This window comes from Periplaneta americana, chromosome 1, assembly GCF_040183065.1.
Source record: "Periplaneta americana isolate PAMFEO1 chromosome 1, P.americana_PAMFEO1_priV1, whole genome shotgun sequence".
Taxonomy (NCBI): domain Eukaryota; kingdom Metazoa; phylum Arthropoda; class Insecta; order Blattodea; family Blattidae; genus Periplaneta; species Periplaneta americana.
Genome location: NC_091117.1, coordinates 26,511,293 through 26,535,814, shown reverse-complemented (window position 1 = coordinate 26,535,814; position 24,522 = coordinate 26,511,293). Strand labels below are relative to the sequence as shown.

The window sequence follows — 24,522 nt, the reverse complement described above, 5'->3', positions numbered from 1 at the left end:
GCAATGTTAATTATTGTTTTTAAATATTTGCAAAAATTAAGTAAAGTCTACTACTCCACGAAACTTATTGCATTCCTGATACAAGTAGCATTAAGGAAACCGTGAAAAAATCAATAAGATTCCAGATGCCGATGTTATTACTGCAATATGTTATATAAAGAGTATTGTTAAAATATTAAAATGAAAAATAAATCATTACATAACCTTACCGTTTGTTTTAAGTTCGCATTTATAGACTGGGGGGAAAAAAAGACAGACGTATATCACGGCCTGCTGGAGTATAGTAAACACAGAAAACATTTTATAGCAACAATGTTGAAGAAAGATATTTTGGCTTTCCTAAGTTGCCGTCATTAAACAGAAACCAAGATGGAGATTTCATTGCAACTAATTAGAAATTCGTCTTTCAGGTATGTAATAAACGATCTTCGCACAAAATAATGTACGATACACGAGCGGTATGTTTGTTTTCATGTTCTCGGAAATTAAAAATCTCAACTACGTTTCGCTTTTTCAATCTTTTCCTGGAACATGAAAACGTCAACATACCGCTCTTGTAACGTATATTACTATTAATGGTCTAAAGAGGTGTAACATCGTTTTATACTAAATGTCTGGATCAGAAGATAATATTACAAGTCATAGAACTGTATGGTGTCCGAAAATGTAGATTGAAGTCAAAGAAGCAAAGGAAAGAGGTTAGAATAAACAATAAAGGGCCTCAAATTGTTTGCTCACACGGACTTCAAGATAGAGAAATAAATAAAAATGCTTAAGAAAAGAGGGAGTGTAAAGCTCTAGATTTAACCCATGAAGATATCAGTAATTTAATCACAGAGTAATGGCTCTTCACCAAATTGAACAAAATAAATTTTTACTACATTATATCAACATTTCATCCCCAATTTCAAGTCAAGATCACATAATATGGTTATTCGCTCTAAGCTCCAATTCAAAATGACTAACCAACGTGTCATATGTTACAAAAAATCTCAAAGACAATCACTGTATCAGTAAGCAGTACATACTTTGGGGACAAGATAGAGGTAGAAGTGCTGAAGAAGAAACAAATGTCTACAAAATCATAAAAGAATCTCCAGTAATGCCGAAGAACAACATGGTAAGCAAGGAAAAGAAAAAAGATGTCTCCAATCTCCTTAAATATTTTGAAGTATTAGCAGATGCAAATGAATCATATAAAGATATTCTGCAGTAGTTTTTATTTTAGTTTTATTATATGTTTATTTACTTAAAACTACTATATTATATTATATTATATTATATTATATTATATTATATTATATTATATTATATTATATTATATTATATTATATTATATTATATTATATTATATTATATTATATTATATTATTTTATTCCGTTTGCATTTTGTATTTTATTTCATCTTGTGTTTACTTGCAAGTCACTGTATTTCACCTATAATTCTTACTTATCTGCATAATGTTTAAAGAAATAAATATACAAACAAGTAAGTAAATAAATAAATAAATAAATAAAGGTATCCCCGTAACATGCCATGAAGGCACTTGGGGGGCATGGAGGTAGAGCCCCATGCTTTCCATGACCTCGGTACTAGAATGAGGTGGTGTGGTCGGCACCACGCTCTGACCGCCTTTTACCCCCGGGAAAGACCCGGTACTCAATTTTATAGGAGGCTGAGTGAACCTCGGGGCCGTTCTGAAAGTTTGGCAACGAGAAAAAATCCTGTCACTACCTGGGATCGAACCCCGGACCTTCCAGTCCGTAGCCAGCTGCTCTACCAACTGAGCTACCCGGCTAAATAAATAAATAAATAAATAAATAAATAAATAAATAAATAAATAAATACCGGTAAGTAAGTAGATAGATGGATTTATGGATGGTGGATGGACTTATGGGTGGACAAACAGACGGACGGACGGAAGGATGGACAGACAGACAGACAGACAGTAAATAACTAAATAAATTGTGACTAGAAATGAATAAAAGCTTAGGACAAATGGAGTATAATATAAACCAGCATACAGGCTAAGCATTAATTTATAGCAAGGGTAGTGAAGTTGTGCTGTCAGCGTCTTACACACGACGACTATCTTATTTGGGGTGGCGTGCAAATTAAAACCCTCGATTCCACTTGTCCATAATTGCAGTGCAAACAGAGGGGTCTGTTCCTGGGGAGACACCGGAAACTGAAAATTGAATTCAAATACAATAATTCATTAAACTACTTGTGTGGGGAAGATTTCTTCTGCCCACGCGAATCGTTTGTGGCGAGGAAGAGTGGATCAACCATGCGCGGCCCGCCGTTAGTGCTCCGATGGGGCGGAGTTTGCTCAACTTTCGGTTCAGACTAACTCCCACCCCTCCCCGGGTGTAGGCAGCCCGCGCACCTCAACTATGCACCCCCGCCGCTATAAAACTCAAGTGGTGCATATCGCGTGGTCAGTTCCTGTGTCCGAACAGCCCGCAGGTCCGATCAACTCGACAACCGGAGGACATCGCGTCGATCGTGAGTATTACATTTATCATACCCTATCTGTGTTGTAAAATGCTATCTGTCTTGCATACTCCAGAAGAAAAACTACGACTGTATAAATCGCAACTTGTTGAGCTGCTTATATACATAAAAACAAATAATTGTTTTTCGAAAACGTTATTCTTTTGTTGGATATGTAACGATACGAAAAAATCTAAAAACTTCCAATTTTTGAATAGATCTCATATTACTAAACGTTTGTGTTTCGGTTTTGAAGATGAAAAATACTACGAACTAAAAAATGCATCTAGATAATATATTATTTATTAATATTAATTTTATGTATCTCAACTTCAAAAAATGTAGAGCAAATCAAGATAGAGAGAATATCATCGAAATGATAGCCGTCCAAATCTTGGATTTAAAATATCGGCATCCTAATCAATTCAAATTAACAAAAAAAGAAAATGTAAATTAATGTTAAAAGAAAATACATAATGAAATTAAAAAAAAAATAATATTCTGCAACAAGATTTGATAGCTATCAAAGCGATAAAAATTTATTGAAAATAGATAATATACATTGAATATTATAAAGATGAATAGAGATGGTGATTGATGATGTTCAATGAAGATTTTAAAATGGTTGATGCAATTGTCTGAAGAGTCTTATCAGGAACGTTTAATTTTCTGAGGATCTCCAATGCAAATTTGGGAATTTGGATAAGACTACATAATCCGGATGATATTTTAAATCCTAAATCAAAATTTGAAATTATCTTGTTAAATATTAAATATATCTGACTGTTTAGCAACAAAATAATATAAATAAATATGAAAGAATTCATATACTCGATTATAATACACACTGTTTTTAATTTGATAAAGAAACTAATTATTTAATAAAAATATATTATAAAACTTACTTAATAGTCTATAGAAAATTTTTCATATACGAGACTTTATCTAATGACTTTTTCAAACGTTAAGATAATGTAATACTTATAAATAGTCTAGTTACCTTCCGAGACTAGAAAATTCGTGTTATCGTGTTATTACAGCTAGATTTGATGCTATAAGCATTAATATCCTAAAGAAATGCAATTTTACAAAAGTAAGAAAGGGATTTTATATCGTTTATTAACACTGAAGCCAGAAAACAAAACAAAACTTTAGTTGTAAGAAAACAAAACAGATTCAGATAGAGAAAAAAATTAATAATATAATAGTGTAAGACATGTGGTTTTTTTTTCTTACGAAAGCGTGTAAAGACAGCATTTCTGGCAAGAAGATAAGTTTTTATACAATAAGTGCGGACAATTTTTCCGCAAAAACTTTCCGCAAGCTTCCTAATAAAGGCATCTTTACAGAAGAACTTTTTTTTATAATCAATAGGCCTACTTAATTCGAATGAAACGTTTCTACAGTGATTTGCATATTGTTACAGGTGGTTTGTACTAAAATTAATCGTACATGATATTGGTTTCATTTTCATCACCAGAATCCATTAATTTTGACGCAAATCATTTCAAAATGTGACTGAATAGAGTTAAATTTGTTACTTAACTAGAACTGTCGTTTACGGCAACAATACACTATTGCTGCCATGAGATCATCGCCTTCCGGAAACGTATCTTACAACACGCGTTTCGAGATAAAATACGAAGACTGTCATTTCGAAATGCATAAATTTTTTCGTGATCTGTTCTGTGACGTTCGTAGAAAAAAATAGGGTGTAACACACTTGCGGAAATAGTAACTGCAAAATTTTTACGATTGGAACACGATACAATATGTAGATCCCTTTCAATACTTGTATTATAATATCAATATACTATTAAATTAAGTTGAAAAGAAAATGAAAAAAAAAATAAATAAAACTGACATCAATGAGATGTGAGTTGTTTCACGAGAACATACAAATATGATTGGTTGTATCTAAAATAGCAGTCCAAAAAATTCACAAGATATATTCCAGCTTATGAATCTTCATTCAAAGACTTGATTGTGCGTACGCGAATTTCAAAATTCCCGGTACTTCTTTTGATTTGTCGGCAGGACTTCAGATACGTACGCACTATTTTTCCAGTAAACATCTATCTATAATAACGCAAAGGATGATGGAAATTAGTGATGAGTTATAAGTGTGAATTATATTTTTGTGTTTGTATTTTCTATCGGTATATCATAATACTGCAGATAATCATCAAATAGAAACGTAATTATTGTATCAATAATTACAAAGTCTATGTTACATAAGATATTTTAAACATTAGTACAGTTCTCTTTCAATATACTTGTATATTAACAAACAATCTAAATTATTAAACATACTTGCCATTGTAATACTGAATTTCATTAGATAACGTTATTGATTTTACACAGAAGCGTGTAAGTTACGAAACATTCTTTTAAATATAACGTACATTTTCTTATTTAAAGTATATTCTTTCGTTATGGAATTCTATACAGTAAGTTACCAAACGTTTTTACAAACATAACACGCATTATTTTATTGAAGTTATATCTATTTCTTATTGAAACGTACCGATATTAGTTATAACACGATCTTGAAAATATGCCACATTCTGTCATGCAGTTATATTCTTTTCTTATTAAAATGTAGGGCCACAGACTAGGTTACAAAACGTATGTCCTAACTTGATTACATTTGTATATTATTAAAGATACGAATTACAAAACATAAGCTATTTTTAAACATAATATAATTATAATATAGTCTATATTCGCTCCAGATTATATTTTTTATTGAAATATACGTCTAAGTATAACAAATTACTAAAAATGAATGCAGATATTCACTTGGGACTCCATTTTCTTACTGTTAAGTATTAAAATTTAACTTACGCAGCGTTCTTACAAATGTGGTAGGGCTATACACTTTCTTTCTACTGGGTGTTCAGTTCAAAGTGTGTCATGGCTCGCTGTATGCCGTCATATGGCTAGTCGATGAGCCTAGAGAATTCAATCTTCCTACACTTCCACAGAGGTGTATTACCTATGTGCCAGAGAAGTTGCATAGCAAATACGGCGTTCATTCTGAAGAGTACTTACTGATATGTACGGTAACGCCGGTAGTGGCAGGAATGTGAACCGTTTGGAAACATGTACTGAGGTGGGTTTTTTTCTTACTGTCAGGATATGGGGAGAATGTTGCCGTACGCAATCGATGATAACAAATACCCTGCGTACGGCTTGCCCGCGCAAAACACAGTTCGAAAGAGGTTATGGTAGCATAAAGACAGTACAGACCGCCATCTGTTGCTACGACGTTCAAGTTATACCATACACGTTCTCAAGTTCAGATTGAACGCCTTGATTAATAGGCAACTTCTCTGACATAAAAGTTGAAACTCGCTTCAAATCGCTGTCTCACAACAGTGACGTCATGATACACTTTGAAATGAACACCCAGTATACTTCAGATCTTCATTATTTGAATATATAAGTTATGAGACGTTATTACAAATAACATTTTGTCTTCAACTATTATTTCTTTATTGGAATGTGTAAGTTATGAAAAAAAATTGGAAATAGAATTTTTGTTTGTACTCTGGATTATACTCATTTTTGTATGATCATTTTTTTCCTTGATCGTACCGATATTATGTCACTAAAGTGCACTACAAAAAACACTATCTGGTTTCTATAAAATCCCTCAAAACAACAATAGTGTTATAGCCTATTTATAACCTAACATGGGCTAAGTAATTACGCGATAAAATTAAAATGTATAGAATCCCGTATAAACAACACTTAGACTAACAACAACTAAAAACATTAATTATTCAAGAAACAAATTATATGTTTTATTTTTCATTGATTAAAGTTCTCGTTAACACTTTGTTAAAAACATAAAATGTACACTGTCACACGTTAAAAGTGTTAAAATTGTTTAAAAAGGTATTTACCTTCGACAGACGGCCCGTTTCGACGCTATTTGTCGAAGGTAAATACCTTTTTAAACAATTTTAACACTTTTAACGTGTGACAATGTACATTTTATGTTTTATTTTTCGTGCAATATACGATCGTACAAAACATAATACGATTTACATTATCGTTAAATGCTTATGAATGAATCTCGAAAATAGAAAAAGAAAAGAAAAAAGAAAGAAACTCTAGGCCTACTGCGTTTTTGTCTTTTACAACTTTTTCTCGATTATATTATATGGCACTTAATAAGCTTAGCGTATGACGTGAATAGCCATTAAAACGTGTGAGTTATAAAACATAACACCCATTTATCCTTGACAATATAATCTCAAGCATAAATGCGTGTTGTAATAAAATGTATGACTTACAAAACCACACTATGCATCTGTCCACGAGATTGTATTATTATATTATTGAAACGTATGAGTTACGAAACTGTACGCATTTGTCCACGAGATTATGTTCTGTTATCATTAAGACATATGAGTTGCAAAATCGTAACAAACATTTGTCCTCGAGATTATGTTCTTTTATTATTAAAACATATGAGTTGCAGAACAAGCATTTGTCATCGAGATTGTTCTTTTATTATTAAAACGTATGTTTCAGAATCATAACATGCATTTGATCTGGAAATTTATTATTCGATTACGAAAAATAAATTTCGAAATGTTGTATTAAGCTTCGGTATGTTCTTTTATTATTAAAATATGATTCAAAACCATAAAACGCGTTCCTCCTGGAGATTATATTCTGTTATTATTATTATTATTATTATTATTATTATTATTATTATTATTATTATTATTATTATTAAACTTAGCGCGCATTTGTCTGCAAAATTATGTACTTTTATTATTGAAATTTATGATTCTTTTGAGTTACAAAACAAAACACGCATTTGTTCTCGAGACTACGTCCTTTTTTATTATTAAAATGCATGCGTTAAACATTTGCCCTAGAGAGTGTATTCTTTTATGCTTAAAATGTATGTCACTAAACTAAAACACTCATATTTTGTCCTCGAGATTATTGTTTTATTATTAAAACATATGAGTTACAAAACCATTACAAAACGTTTTCTCTAGAGATTGGGTATTCTATTGTTATTGAAAGGTAAGAGTTTCAAAATCGCAATACTCACTTGACCTCGAGTTTATGTACTTTTATCATTAAAACTTAACACTCATTTTTGTCCTCGAGATTATGTTCTCTTATTATTAAAACGTAAGATTTACAAAATTGTATTCTGAACAAAATATACTATGCTTTTATGTTTTCTTTAATAATGTTAACCAAAGAGGACATACAATAAGCAAATAATACTATTATAGCTCAAGTTACACGGATAACAAATTATTTCATAATTGAACACTCCACAAATACGTGAATGATTTTCTCTCTAATTGTTCTTCAAATAGTAATCGTTTTAGTAAAGTCAATAAATCAGGGAGTACTATTCATGTAGGCCTACACATAATTCTATTATTGAAGAATTACTTTATTTCAATATAAAGTGGACAATAATTTATTTAGAACTCACACTATTTATTAATCCTAAAAATTATGGCCAGTTTATTATACAGGGCGTTTAAAAAAGTGTCAAAATCACTTATAATGGACTTCGCGAGTTTTGCAGATACACGCCTCAATTGATGAAAGTGAAAGATGTTACACTCAAAATAAAGTTTGAAATGTCCTCTTCCCGAGGAATTCATCATTTTTTTTTATATTCTCCAAAGACGTTGCTGCACTTCCACTAGTTTCTGCATGCCGTGGAAAGTCTGTGCCCTTCAGATATTTCTTTAGCTTCGGAAAGAGCCAGAAGTCACATGACGCCAGGTCCGGGCTGTAAGGTGGTGAGGCAAAACACCCTGGAACTGCAGCTTCTCTAATGTACTTTGCTGTTGAATAGGTGTATTGTATAAACAATTTTTTTCCTCTTAAATGGTTTATTCTTCTGATAGCTATTATTTTTGTGTATTTTTTTCGTATGAAATTTGAAGGTTATATTCTCATGAAAAATTCTGTGATTGATGGAGAGCTCATTGCAAATCATTTTTTGAATTTGCAATTAAAATCTGATCATCACCTCTGCGGTGGCTGAGTGGTCAGAGCTGCTTCAGCCTGTCCATGTTCGAATCCCGGTCAGGCCTGGGAATTTTCATGAAAAAAATCCGTAGTAACACTTGTGGCGGACAAGTTAGAAGTCGGGGTTTTTCTTGGGGTCCTCTCGTTTCCACATATTAGGCATCTATATAATTCCGTCAACATTTCTCCATTCCGTCGTCGTTCCATAGTATTCTCCGAATGCCAGCTGCTGACGCACGGAAGGGCCTGGCCTAGGAACGAAACCTGGGTTCGCGGCGAACCTTAGTGTAGTCAGCCGGTGTGGGTTTGGGAATGAGCCTAGCTTAAGGGTTAGCGCAATAGACTTTCAAAGGCCGCAGTGCTGGATCGTAGTACCCCCTCCCGAAATTCAATTCAAACTCAAAATCTGATCATCAGAAAACAGCATTGTGTGAATATATTTTCTTTTATTTTAAAATCATTTTTCAATGTCTTTTTGCCTTAGCGCAAAATTAAAAATGTTATTCTAAATAACATTTAAATATTAAAACAACAAGGAAATGAATTGATTAATTTAATTTAATTTATTTAACTGGCTAGATAGCTAGTGAGTAAAAATTAAAATTATAAAACAAAAAATGTTTCTACCCACTACAGTAAGAGCCAGGCTTGTGTACGATGTTGTCTTAGCCAATAATATAACATAAAATTTACAAGGACAGTTTACTAAATACAGTAAGTAACTTAATTCAAACCAATAAATAAAGAAGAAAGAGAAAAAGAGAGAAAAGATACATTTAATATAAATTGACAATCAGACAGAAGCCAGTGATATTCAATAAAAACATGGATATAGTCGACAGACATAAAAGGTAAAGAATACACACATTTGTTAATATTATATATCATGAATAATTTTATAAATATATTTTTTAAAAGCTTCAATTTAAAAATATTTCAAATTTGGAAAATGGTTCGTAATTTTATTATAAAGTCTTGGGCCGAAACTAGCACCATGTTTAAGAGCTGCACTTGTATGACATTTAGACTCAATTAATGGGAATGTAGACTTTTGTCTTCGAGTACGATATTCATGTCGATTAGATTTATGTTTTATTTGATTTCTGTGGTAATAAGTTACTCACTTACTTACTTATTTACTTACTGGATTTTAAGGAACACGCAGGTTCATTGCCGCCCTCCCATAAGCCCACCATTGGTCCCTATCCTGAGCAAGATTAATCCAGTCTCTACCATCATATCCTACCTCCCTCAATTCCATTTTAATATTATCTTCCCATCTACGTCTCGGTTTCCCCAAAGGTCTTTTTCCCTCCGGCCTCCCAACTAACACTCTATATGTATTTCTGGATTCGCCCATACGTGCTACACGTCCTGTCCATCTCAAACGTCTGGATTTTATGTTCCTAATTATGTCAGGTGAAGTATACAATGCGTGCAGCTCTGCGTTGTGTAACTTTCTCCATTCTCCTGTAACTGCATCCCTCTTAGCCCCAAATATTTTCCTAACACCCTTAATCTCTGTTCCTCTCTCAAAGTGAGAGTCCAAGTTTCACAACCATACAGAACAACCGGTAATATAACTGTTTTATAAATTCTAACTTTCAGATTTTTTGACAGAAGACTAGATGACAAAAGCTTCTCAACCGAATAATAACAGGTATTTCCCATATTTATTCTGCGTTTAATTTCCTCCTGAGTATCATTTATATTTGTTACTGTTGCTCCAAGATATTTGAATTTTTCCACCTCTTCGAATAATAAATCTCCAATTTTTATAGTTCCATTTCGTACAATATTCTGGTCACGAGACATAGTCATATACTTTGTGTTTTTGGGAGTTACTTCTAAACCTATCTCTTTACTTGCTTCCAGTAAAATTCCCGCGTTTTCCCTAATCGTTTGTGGATTTTCTCCTAACATATTCAAGTCATCCGCATAGACAAGAAGGTAATAAGTTGGTAAACTATATTTATAAATTTCTTCAATAGTTAATACTTTAAAACCTGTATAAATTAAATTTGTTGGGTAATCCATATTTTTGGTTAGACAAATTTTTATTAATCTTCTGTGTAATAAAATTAATGGATTAAGTACAGATGATGCTACTCCACCCCAATTTATTACACCATATTATCGTATTAATGATTTCTTCTCGTTACATCCTTTTCGCACAAAATCATAACGCATTCAAAAAAGAGTTTCAGTGTAATGTGTGCAGTGAATACGAAAAGTTTTCTCCTTCCTCCCATTCTGAGATGGATTCGTCATTTTGCTTGTCTTGCTTTGTCTTTATCCTTTTCATCAAGAGCAGAGATAAACTTTATCCTCAAAATCCATTGCTGTCTGCACGCACGTACGTAAAAGAAAGAACTCGTTCTGACATTGTTTCCGCGCTCAATCATTTTGACGCTCGTTTGAAATCACTCGGCACCCCTAGCGTGCTAAGAGTGTTGCATATACTCTACCTACGCGGATGAGTCTAAAGCAGCCGTGACGAGAACGTGACTCGCGAGACATTGTGACTCGCAGTGATAGCTGCTTCTAACTCCGCCAACTCCTACCCTCTCACTCACTGGAGTCAAACTCCGTTCCATTTGTATTTGTCTCTGACCTGCGAGTGGCATATATCTCTCTCGAAACCAGGTACGAAAGTTCCAAGTAGCATGGGAGGACGCATTTTTTTGCTGTCAATATGATGAGAATATTAAAATATGTATGATTTGTTCAAAACGGTTGTATAACATAAAACGGTATTATACTACATGTTACTGATGAAACATTAAAAGGTTAAGTGTTATTGTTGTTATCATCATCATCATCATCATCATCATCATCATCATCATCATCTCTGTACGTCGATCCTTTTTCAGCAGGTGTACGAATAATGCAACTAGCTCTTCAATTTGAACTCACTGATTTATTATATGATGTCAAATGAAAGATAGGTGTAAGGACTTGACAAATGTTGAACTTTCAAATCTTTGCCAAAAAATAAATATCCGAAGTTTCGTTCTTTCGCTAGCTCTGTTGAAGCCATGTTCGCTACAACTTACGTTTTCAAAAATTATTTTCAACAATTAAAATAGTAAAAACCAAATTTATATCACGACTGACAGACAAATACCTTCGTGATCAACTACGACTGGCAGTAAGTGACATAATTCCTGATTTTGAAACTCTGTCGCAGAGACATTCTGAAGACAGTTAATTTTAGGTTGTGATATAGTTCATTTCTTTCTTCGTTACACGTACTAAACATTAGTTTGTAGCCTTGTACTGTATAAAATTATATTTAAGTGCTTGATGTAAGGAAAATTAAAATCCGTTAATAAGTCAGACAGTTGCTTCACTTCCCCTTCGGGTGTCCGCCTCCCTCCATAGGTGCTATGCACGTTGCAGGTTACACAGTGGCTCGGCGCACGATTACATTTTCGCCACCGCTGGTCTAAAGTTTTAAAAGATGAAAAGATTGCGAAATATTATCGGTGGCGTGCAAGTTATTCAATAATTATTACATAATTATGTATAGGGAACACGTGTCATCTGCACATGTAATATTAACCATTATTTTTTAAGGGAAACGCAAAGAATACGAACAGCTGTTAACAAAAATCGAATTCCATACATAATAAATGTGTCTACACTACAGGGATCATGCTCGCAATTTAGTTATGAGACAATAATACCCTGTGTTTCCTTGTCACCAGTTGTAAGTACTAAGAAACAAATCTTTTCTGTTAAATACATCTAGGGCTTGTGGCGCGAAAGTTTTTGGGTTTCATACCGTGTTGTACAAGGAAAAGCAAGAAACGCTTCGGAGTTGCGTGACATCACAGTCTAGTATATACAGTCGCGAAGCTCAATACGTATTAAATATGCAAACATTAGATAGTTGCTCACCACTAGGATCGCTAATATCGCCTCATTACAGGCGATGCAAAATAGTACCGTCACAGTCTATTGTTTCTAGCACCCTCAAAACTCATGCTTCGTGACTGTATATAGTAGACTGTGGTGACATCTCACCAGTGAAGACAAAGAAAGAGAAGCTTATTAAATTTTGTTGTATCCGTTGGCAAAGAACATATATGTTGGATCTATAGAATCTTCTTCCAACAGATAGATTGCCCTTTGATCTAAAAGAATTGCTTACAAGATGTAGATATTGGACCTTCCATTACTGGTGATGAATAGGGAATTCACGACGTTTCAAAAAATGAGTTTATCTTCGCTTTCAGGTGAAAAAATAAGGCGAAAAAGCATTCTACTTGGAACTCTCTTCGATCTAAAAGAGAGGGATTGTTTACGAGATGAGAACATTGGACTTTCTATTGCTGATGATGAATAAGATATTCGCGACATTTTGAATAATGGGTCCATCTTCGTATTCTGGTGAAAAAGGTGGTAAGGGATTTCACTCGTAACACCCTTTGATATAAAAGAGAAGAATTGTCTATAAGGTGTCTTGATTGGACCTTTTCCATTGTTGGTGATGAATAAGAAATTCACGACGTTTCAAAGAATGGGTTTATCTTCGCTTTCAGATGAAAAAGTAAGGTTATAAAAGATTTTAGTTACAACTCTCTTTGATCTAAAAGAGAGGGATTATTTACGAGATGTGAAGATTGGACTTTCTATTGTTGGTGATGAACAAAAAATTCACGACGTTTCGAAGAATGGGTTTATCTTCGCTTTCAGATGAAAAAGTAACGTTATAAAAGATTTTACTTATAACTCTCTTTACAATTGTAGTATTACCACAGTCTAGTACATATAGTCACGAAGCTCAATACGTAGGGAATGCATCCACTGACAGTTGAACTTGCTAGTTGCTAGCCACTAGGATCGCTACTATCGCCTCATCACAGACCTCATCCCTAGCAGACGACAAAATGTATTATACTTTCGTTATCGTGTTCCTTTGGAAAAATTAACACCTTGCTTCCATTGTTGAAATGTTAAATACACAAGATTTATTTATTATTTTCATGAAGTATGTTAAATTCCACCATAAACTCGAAGATACATGAAATAGTAATAATATTATTTTTGGGTGTTTATCCAAAACGAACTGAAATTTACTATAATCGCTCCACTCATTCAAGATTATAGCGATAATGAACTTCGAAACTAATAAAATATTAATTTGCAGCTCCCATTACAACAAAATAATAATAATGGAAATATGAATTAATGAGTGTAACGTCTTCTCCTTGTCCCATATTACTATTTCAATTCTTATATTTTAGCCACTAACATTTACTACAACCGATAACGAGACTGCCTCCGTGGTCTGTTGGTCAGCATGCTGGCTTCCAGATCAGGAGGTTCCGGGTTCGATTCCCGGGCTCAGCTCTCGGTGAATTCCCTGGGTATCTAGAGTCTGGAAATTTGTATGAATGTGAGTGTGCCGGGTTAATATTAATTAACCAATCATCACAAATATAAAAATACATCAGGACTGTCGCTGGGCAGTAACCTGAACACACGTTTCGGCATCACATTGTTGACAAGTAACTCCATCTGTTAGCACAACCATAAAGCATCTAATAGATGCTATAGAGTTACCAACAACGGGGGGGGGGGGAAACCAATAACGAACATTTCACAGTTTACACAACTCTTCTTCACAAGCGACAATGCAAAATAGTACCGGCGCAGTCTAACGTTTCTAGTACTCCTAGTTGATAATTGCTTGGAGCGCTGTAAAGGTAAAGGTATCCCCGTAACATGCCATGAAGGCACTTCGGGGGCATGGAGGTAGAGCCCCATGCTTTCCATGACCTCGGCACTAGAATGAGGTGGTGTGGTCGGCACCACGCTCTGACCGCCTTTTACCCCCGGGAAAGACCCGGTACTCAATTTTATAGGAGGCTGAGTGAACCTCGGGGCCGTTCTGAAAGTTTGGCAACGAGAAAAAATCCTGTCACCACCTGGGATCGAACCCCGGACCTTCCAGTCCGTAGCCAGCTGCTCTACCAACTGAGCTAGCTGTATCACGAGAAATACAAAAAAAAAAAAAAAAAAAAATCACCTCAAGCTTCGTGACTGTATGATATTAGACTGTTATTACCGTAATATCACAGTCTACTATATACAGTCACGAAGCTTGAGTTTTGAGGTTGCTAGAAACAATAGAATGTGCCGGTACTATTTCGCATTGTCTGTAATGAGGCGATATTAGCGATCCTAGTGGTGAGCAACTATCTATGTATGCACATTTACTACGTATTGAGCTTCATGACTGTATATAATAGACTGTGGTAATATTTTATTTTTTACGTCCTAGCAGTTTTCATATACGAGTTGGCCCAACTTTCGTAGATCCAATTACAATTTTATTATTACTGACTCTTTTACTCCTGGTTAAGTGTTAGAGTAGGCCGTATGACCTTAACTCTAAATCACTATTATTATTATTATTATTATTATTAGTATTATTATTATTAACTCTTTCAAAACAATACTTATTGCTGGATGAATCTCGCCCGCTCAATAAAATAGGGGCCTAGTATTTGGTACACGTGTTATACAAGTGAAGGTCATTTTCGTTAGACGGTTTCTTTTCCAAGCAGACTATCGTTACGGAAGACAAATTCGTCTTTAAATAAAATAGTTGAGTAATGATAAGCTGAACCGAGCGTACCACACGCAACTTTATACAATGAACACTTCAATTATGTAAAGGAATTCCTGTGGTAGGGAAGGCACAACCTTAAATTGAATTAACGATAACGTGACTTCTCGTGTCAGTGAATACGGTGCGAACGGAATGTAGATCTCATAATCGAAAGCCGACATTTTACAATACAATATACAACACGGGACTTCGTTTAAAAGGAACAAGAAAAATCATTTCAATTGAACCAAAATATGTCAACACTGTGAACTATAATAAAATTATGCTTCCCTGTTAGGGTGACCGTACGTCCCGAATAATCGGGATTGTCCCGTTTTTGAGTCTTGAAAAACCTGTCCCAACTTTTTTTTTTCAATAAACAGACTTTTGTACCGATTTTTGGAATAAGTTTGCAAATTATAAACTTTTTACAAGTGTGTCGATAAATTTTACCTATAATAGGGGAGAAGTGAGTACAGTGAGACAGGGAGAACAGTGAGACATTTTTTATTAGATGGCAAATTTTGATTTTGAAATGTTTGTAACAATGGAGTTGTATGTTGCATGAGTAAAGTAACAGTATTTTCATACTCGATTTGATTCTAGTTATAAAGGAGAGTGATGAAAAAATAATTCATAATTTTTCACTCTAGAAGTAAAATTTTGGCTTGTGTTTAATGAAGGTTATATTGGATATACAAATGAAATAGAAATATGAATGTTTTGTTACCTAATACTATAGTATTTGAGGTTATGTTTGGAAAAGTTTCGTCTTTCTTGTTTTGATTTTGAAGTGATGGCGCCATTTTTAAACGACCTATGCGTAAAGGGAACAGTGAGACATCCCATTGAAGGTACACTGAGACGTCTCACTGTTCCCATTTACCAATGATTTGCAAAAATAAACTGTAATTATATTACATTTACCGGTAACTAACATTAAAAATGAACATACTAGTAACCAATTTAGAAACTATAGCTTAAAATAATGGATACATTACATTTTAATGGTTTCTTAAATTAAAAATTGTTCACAAAATTTAAGAACATATTAAAAAATTATAAAGAATTAAATTAAATTCTTATAATTATAAATTTGTTATCACCAAAAATTCATTTTATTTTTTCGCAAAAGTTTGAAAAGTCATGGAAAATTCACTTTTCCAAATGTTCCATATGTTTCAATGGTTTCCAAGTCAGACATCAAAATGATTCTAAATAAGTCTACAGAACATGGCAAGATAAAGAGACAGCAAGCTTTCTTTTCTTTTGAAATAAATGTAAATCATTTCAATGTCCGTTAATAGACACTGTGGTGTCTCACTGTACCCTCCTGAATGGGAACAGTGAGACATTTGCATTTTTTTGACAAACACGCATCGTATATTATGTCCTTTATCTACAGTATTAATATTTCTGTTTATGTATTATTGCACTCCATGTTTTAATGTATGTTTCTATTGCACTTGATTTTAAAAATACTTGAAATTTCACTTGCATACATAGCCTATGTCTTAATATTTTGTCTCGCTGTACCCACTACTTCCCTACTTGCATACTATCGACATGGAAGATATTTTCTATGCTATAGATTGTATCTATTAATGATGGCAATTTTTAGGTTGGTAGGTTCTACTACCTGATTTGTTTATCGATAGAACGATAATATTCGATATTATTTTTCACGTCATTAGCAACAAAGATCTTCACACAAACTGAGAATAACCGACTTCTCTGTGTTTATCTGAATAAAACTGAGACCTATTTGACGGCCTTCTGTCTGTATCTCATTTGGATAATTGAATGATGCTGAGCCCCTTCCTGTTGCTGATTAATTGTCCAATTGAATTGCCGCACCGTCGTTCTTCAGGTGCGATGCTCACTTTTAATCTCGTTACGATCAAGTTTAAGGACGGGAGATGCTAATTCCTCAACCAACTTGGAAGGATCTCACCGTTCCTGGGCGTCTTACCTGCAAGCGGGAAGCCCCCTTTCATAAGCCCGTCAAGAACTCCCAAGCATCACGCACAATAGCTGTATGTACCGCTGGGCTGCATAAAGATAAGGCGAGTGCAATTAAATTCTTTATTGTGCTGCATTTTATAGTAATTCTGCTTTTTTAAAACGACCAGTATTTCTCCTTCGTGACGCGTATAGTCCTTCAACGGCCTCGGTCTACAGTTATATACAGGGTGTTTCTGGGCTAATGTTACTAACTTTCAGGGATGATGGGGAAGGGCACATGTATCAATTTGAGATAAGGAACCCTGGTCCGGAAATGACTGAGTCAAAAGTTATAAGCAAAAATAGTTGTGTAGAAATTAAATAATTTTATTCCTCTGTACACCTTATTTATGTGTATTTATCTGTAAGGCACCGGCGTGGCTCAGTCGGTTAAGGCGCTTGCCTGCCGGTCTGAAGTTGCGCTCGGTCGCGGGTTCGATCCCCGCTTGGGCTGATTATCTGGTTGGGTTTTTTCCTCGGCCTCATCTCGCCAAATACCATCTCGCTATCACCAATCTCATCGACGCTAAATAACCTCGTAGTTGATACAGCGTCGTTAAATAACCAACTAAAAAAATTATCTGTACATCTTACACATACTGTATTCATCTGACGTTGTTTACGTTGTCTACCTACAGTATTCCGTTCAGTGCGCTGTCTGAGGGGTGGGGACAGGAAACTACACTAAAGCAATGCAGATAGCGTAAATTGTAACGGACATGGTCGGTCCTGATATGCACGTCTGTAGACAGCAGTGTATGTGTACAAGTTGCAGTGTCCAGTTGATCGGTCCTAGTGAAATGGAGGAGTACACGAGAGCGGAATATGCAGACCTGATTTTCGAATACGGATGAACCAAAAGGAACAGTAGAAAAGCTCACATATTATATCGGTCAAGTACCCACGTAGCAGACATCCGCCCATACCATCTTTCCACGACTGTTCCAAAGATTAAGGAAAGAAGGGCACGTGGTGCCAAATTACAATTTCATTTCCACACAACTATTTTTGCTTATAACTTTCGATTCAGTCATTTCCGGACCAGGGTTCTTTATATCAAAATGATACATGTGCCCTTCCCCATCATCCCTGAAAGTTAGTAACACCAGTCCAGAAACACCCTGTATAGTAGAATTTAGCAATAACGTCATCCAAGGAACCTGAAAAATTGCGTCCTTATCAACGAGTAGGGCTGTCCTTGTAACTGAGATGATAGTACAGGTACTATGCTAGTGCCAAGAGTGGGAAGGATGATACAATTCTGACCAATAGGTTAGGCTTCTATACTAAATTTCTCATATTTTAACTCATTTATAGTATTTTATTTATATTTCCGTAAATTCTAAACTTAAATTTGGACTCTATTAACCAGATCAAATTCACAACACATAAGTTACATGAACTTCCTCTTTTCGATGTTCGAAAGGCTGTTTTAACATTTTTCATTAACATCAATATAAAAAGTCCACGCTATACATCTTCAAAACCTATTAATTGTCAAGATTAATTGAAATGATTGCTGATTAATTTTATAACACTTTAATGTAATTTGAGGGAATTGCCTGGCTGGCTAGTTTCGAAGAGATATTCATCATTTTCCAAAGCCTAGTGAAGATCCCGCGCTATCTATTTAGTTTCTAAAATTATTATATTTCATATATTTCATAAATTGATTCGTGGATACTGAATATGAATTAAATCTGTCCAGTAGAAATTGCTATACACAGACTGGCTAATAATATTTATTTATTATACATCTTGAATACACAACTTTTAACACTGTATCACTTCGGAATATGTATGGCTAGACTTTCCTGTGTTAAATTTCAACGTACCTTGTTAACATGTTTCGACCTATTTATGAGTCATCTTCAGAACTGGTCGTTGTTGGTCTTGGCGCCACTTGTTCTGTTTACTGTGAGGGTGTGTTCGTGTGGTATAGTGTAGAGTCAAAGAGTGTGTGTGTTTTGAAGTTGAGTTGTGTGTTGAGAATTTCATTGGGGTGTGTTTTTGTGTGTCTGTATATTTCATATTGTTCTAGTGTGCAACCTCATTCAAGAAATTAAATTACAACATCGCATACAGAACAAATAACACTCTACAAAAACATCTCAACACACAAACAACACAAACAAACAAATATAACCACACAGGCGTATACAAACTCAAGTGTAACACCTGCAACAACTTCTACATAGGACAGACAGGCAGATCATTTCAAACACGTTACAAAGAACACATCACAGCCATAACAAAATTAAAAAAACACCTCCACATATGCAGAACACATCACAAATGCTAACGACACCCACAGAGACATCAACACAGACATGGAAATACTCCACATCCAACCAAAAAGCCAGAAACTAAACACACTAGAACAATATGAAATATACAGGCACACGAAAACATACCCCAGTGAAATTCTCAACACACAATTCACCTTCAAAACACATACATTCTTTGACTCTACACTATACCACAGGAACACACCCTAACAGGAAACAGAACAAGTGGCGCCAAGACCGACAACGACCAGTTCTGAAGATGGCCCATAAATAGGTCGAAACATTTTAACGAGGTACGTTGAAATTTAACACAGGAAAGTCTTACCATACATATTCCGAATTTATTTATTATTATTTATTATATTTCATGTACATCATTCCCTGATAAATTGACTCATAGATAACATACTGAATATGAACAAAATCCGTCCGATAGTCCGAAATCAATTCCTCCGTATCAGTGATTCTCAAAACTTGTATTTCCTCGGAAATATTATAGTCGATTCTTTACGTCATCACAACACTTTTTCGTCGACTTCGTATAATGGAAAAAGAAATATGTAATATATTTTAAAGATAAAGGTCATGATCTGAGTACTCCAGACGCGTTGCTTTACGGCTTAACATGTTGAAAAGTATACAAATATCATTTAAGATTTCTGTTAATAAATATTTTAAAAATATTAGGACAATATCTAAGAGGTGTGAATGCCACCTTGGGAGCTCAGTTGGCAGATCGCTAGCTTACGATGGCTGCAGACTTTGGTTCGAATCTCGGTAAAGGCGGAGTCGTATTTGTAGTGGTCAAAGATTTTTCATCTTCCGTTTCCTCAAAGATTTCTCTGACGCTTTCCATTTAAATGACGGTTATTATCATTACAGAAATTCAATAAATAATAAAATATATTATATCAATGTAGTCTACATAATACAAATATTATTTCGTCCCACACAATGTTTACAAATCTCATAATATTTTTTATTCCAAAAATAAATACAAATCTACATTATTATTTTCCTATTTATACAGTTCTTCATACTATAACAGATTGCACAACTTAGGAGAAATTGATATTTTTATATGAGTGTTAACCTGGTCAACAAATCCTGTGATAAATGTTTGAATATCATATAGCTTATATTACTCTGCACTGTATTCTATTAAGATTGTTTTTGTACTAACGAAATTAACTTTTGTGTCAAGATTTATATGAAATACATTTCACTTTTATGTTTCAACATCTGTTGCTTTATATCCTTGTATTTTTTTATTTATATCATTAGATTTGTCATTGTCTCCACTTACTGTCCATTTGATATATATTTATTGTACGTTATCTGAATATATATTGTTAATGTACCTTATAAATTTATAAATTCTGTATGAATTTATCAACCATAAATGGATTTTCACTCGGGAAAATAACGATATATAAAGACAAGACATATTGACAGGAAAACTAAAGACATACAGAGTAGGGATATAAACAAAACAAGTCAAGGACAGCAGATAACGGAAAGAACAAGAAAATATACAATCAAAAGTCTATAAAACGATAAATGTTAAACTACAATATACACTCTTCACTACTAATATTTTCAACATTCAATAATCACTATACATTAACTACATTCATTACTCGATCATTAAAACCCACTGAATTGGCTCTGTAGCTCAGTGCACTTTCACTACAAAACACTGGCGAGCGTTAAATAAACTATTGTCAATTTTCTTCAAAATAAAGACCGTTTCGTTAATTAGTACATGTACTACTCGACCGAGGCCAGTGGAGTCCTGCAGCCAGGAGCGCCACTTGTACTTCTCCTGCGTTCGTATAGCATCATAGCGATAGTTCACATTACGCCCGCGTCTCCACTCGCCTCGGTCGAGTTATGTTAATCAAAAACAAAAGAGCCCAGTGGGAAGCTTACCTTCAACATTTCAATATTTGTCAAAGACTTTTACACGTTGACAACAGTCATATAGCAGCCTTTCGGAATCTTCCAAACGAAATTGAACATTGCATCAAACAATTACTAATTACCTTGGATTGCTCTGAACGTATTTCTTCTCAAAAACTAGGAAAAGCATTGCGTGAAGATTCTTTTCATCAATGGAGCAAATTGAAAAGTAGAGGTTTGGGAGTTATTTTCTATTCTCACTGGAAGAAAGGTAATTCGTGGATCTCAACCAAAAAGGGACTTTCGAGCAGTCAGTGGATGCAAGCCATTAAGATGAACTGTAATACAATATCTGTGCGTACTCTCCCTGATAGAACTCTTGACTCAATCCGTTGCAGAAGATGCGACGAGCAAGAAACGCTTCCTCACGTCTTGGGTTTCTGCCATCATGGAGAATTGCTCCGAATCAACAGACATATTATGGTTCGTTCTCTCATCGCATCTTCAATCCGTCAGAATGCTTCCTATGAGGTTTATGAGGAGGTTGGTTGCGTCTCTTCTGATGACTCTACTAGACGTGCTGATATCATCATAATTGATCGGCAGAAGGATAAGGGTGTCATTCTTGACTCCACAATCCGTTTCGAGATGCACGAGCAACAGCCACAAGAGGTGTGTCGTGAAAAACAAGTCATATATGAGCCTTGTTGTCAGCATCTCGGAGCACAATATCACATCACACATTGGACAGTTTCTGGGCTCATGTTCGGTGCCCGTGGCACGATCCCACGTGAAACTTTAAATGACCTTAAACAATTTAAAATTTCTGATGCAACGATTGATGCAATAGGATCTCATGTGTTAAAATCATCCTTAGCTATAATTAGTAAGTTAATCATTTGTACCCAACAGTCTTTTATTGTAAATGGTTTCCTATGTTTTCATATCATTTGTCTTAATGTTTTCTTTTTCCGTTCAAATTGTCACGCAATTGGTTTTCATGATTATTCGTTATGAATTGATTAGTAGACCGATCTATTCCAACCCTTATTTAGGGCGGCTTTTTTTTATTATTTCAGCTATATTCTGTTGTCTAAATTGGTAACTTGGGAAACAGTCTGGACATGATATTTCTAACTGCTGGGAACTGAACAACTGGAAGAATTTGAAGGTTGTGCGTAAAAACGGTCTATCCCTCAAAATGGAAAATGTCCATAATAATGCTTCTATCTCTTGAATGCGTGAAACACAATCTATTTATGAGAGGCTTAACATCAGGAAGTATCGTAAAGGTTAAATATATCCCATCGAAGTTTTTGTGTTTATTGCTCTGGTCTTGCAATATTTTTAAAGTTCAATTTTTTTCCTCTTTTTAAAAATAAGTGTTAGACCGTTTCCGCTAACATGACTTCAATTCAAAATCCCATCTCGAATGAATGGTAACACAAGTGAATTTTAGCATACATAAGCCTTTTTATTGTAAGGATTCTTGTATACGAGTACATGGTCAAAACATTTGAATGCACATACGTCACATTAAAGAAACAAATGACAGGCGTACGGTACCAAAGCTATATCATTTTTAAAGAAATTAACAATACAAATTTGTCATTGTTCATACATGATTTTTTTACTGTAATATTTTTTCGTTGTGTATTTTTGTGTTCTCTTTTCTTTTAGACCTTGCAAGAAACATTTTATTAGTACATTTATGGCCTTATCAATACACACTGAAATAACCTAGTAGATGATAAAGCATGTCAAATATTCTACTAAAAAGCGGAACTCATAGCTATTAGGTTTTCTTATGTTTAAGCATCGCACAATAATAATTCTGTACACAACTTTATTTTTATTTTGCTATAAAAGTACAGGAGTTTAAAGGCAATTAAATATGATTGCACTCCTAACATGTAGATCTGGTTAGTTTTTTCTGGTTTCTAGAGTCCAGCTTCAATTTATGACTCCTGATAGCGTTCTATACACATATGCAGAGTAATCGAATCTCTGTGGAAGCCGACCCTTGCTGCAAGCCTCGGGCGACAGAGCATTGGGGCTATTCATATTGTAATGCGGTCTATGAAGTTAATGAGCCGCGCTAATTGATGACGCGTTTGAGCCGCACAGCAGCGCAACAAGGAAGCGCTGCTGAAAGCTGTGTGGAAGCAACACTTGAAGCCAAACCTTGCACGCTGGTCAATGGACAGTGTATCGCTTATTCTCAACTAATCTCACTGTCAAGTTTTTGTCTAACAAGCAAACATTCTGATGGGGGCAGATAAAAAAGTTAATTTTTTTTCTTCCACCATGTTAATAATGTCAAAGGAAGTCCTTATACAAATTTTGGCCGCAATTACGAGGCCGTCCAGAAAGTGATTTTCCCTCGGGCCGTGTCTAGGAAAAAACACAATTACATGGAAATATTTATTGAAACAGATACAGCAATTTTTGTGCTATTTGTCAACATATCCCCCACTGGAATTCAGACATTTGTCATATCATGGGATCAATTTTTGTGTCGTAGAAGTCAGCCGCCTCAGATCGGAACCAGCGTTTGACTGCGTCTGCACCTCTCTGTCGATTCCATGATATGAGAAATGTCTCAATTCAGATGAAAAACATGTTGAAAAGTAGCTCAACAATTGCTGTGTCTGTTCCAATAAATTTGTCCGATGAAATTGTGGTTTCTTTCTGTTAACGGCCCCTGGCGAACTTATTTTTTACGGCCCTCGTAATTGCGGTCGAGTGGCCAAAATTTGTATAAGCACTTCTTTGACATTATTAACATGGTGGAAGAAACAAATTTAAGTTTTTTATCTGCCCCCATCAGAACGTTTGCTTGTAAGCTGCAAGACTTCTGCTGATGTCGTCTTTCCCTCTCGCGCAAGCTTGTCTTTTGAGTCTTGCAGATGTGAGAGTACATTCTGGAGTGCTCATTTCATATCTTTCTTCGTCTTATGCAATAATGAAATGAAAGAAAATAGTTTTAAGTAAATTTCGAGTTCATGAATATTTTATATTTTTATTACGTACAGTTCTTTTTTTTAAATTTCAAATAAAGCCCCATTATTTTTACTGAAGATTATTATATGTACATCATTCGCGGCTAAATTGATTTGTCGATAGCGAATATGAAAAATAACCGTCCAATAGTTCAGTAGAAATCGCTGTACCTACATAGA

General features: G+C 34.6%; 1 protein-coding gene across 1 annotated transcript in view; it reads left to right on the top strand.

Annotated features, from left to right (window-relative positions):
- Window positions 1–2,395: 2,395 nt before the first annotated feature.
- CCAP (Crustacean cardioactive peptide) overlaps window positions 2,396–24,522 on the top strand; it is a 254,063-nt gene continuing 231,936 nt past the window's right edge. The window contains exon 1 of the mRNA XM_069815672.1: window positions 2,396–2,509. The gene's annotated coding sequence lies outside the window, so the exon portion shown is untranslated. The remainder of the gene's footprint in view (window positions 2,510–24,522) is intronic.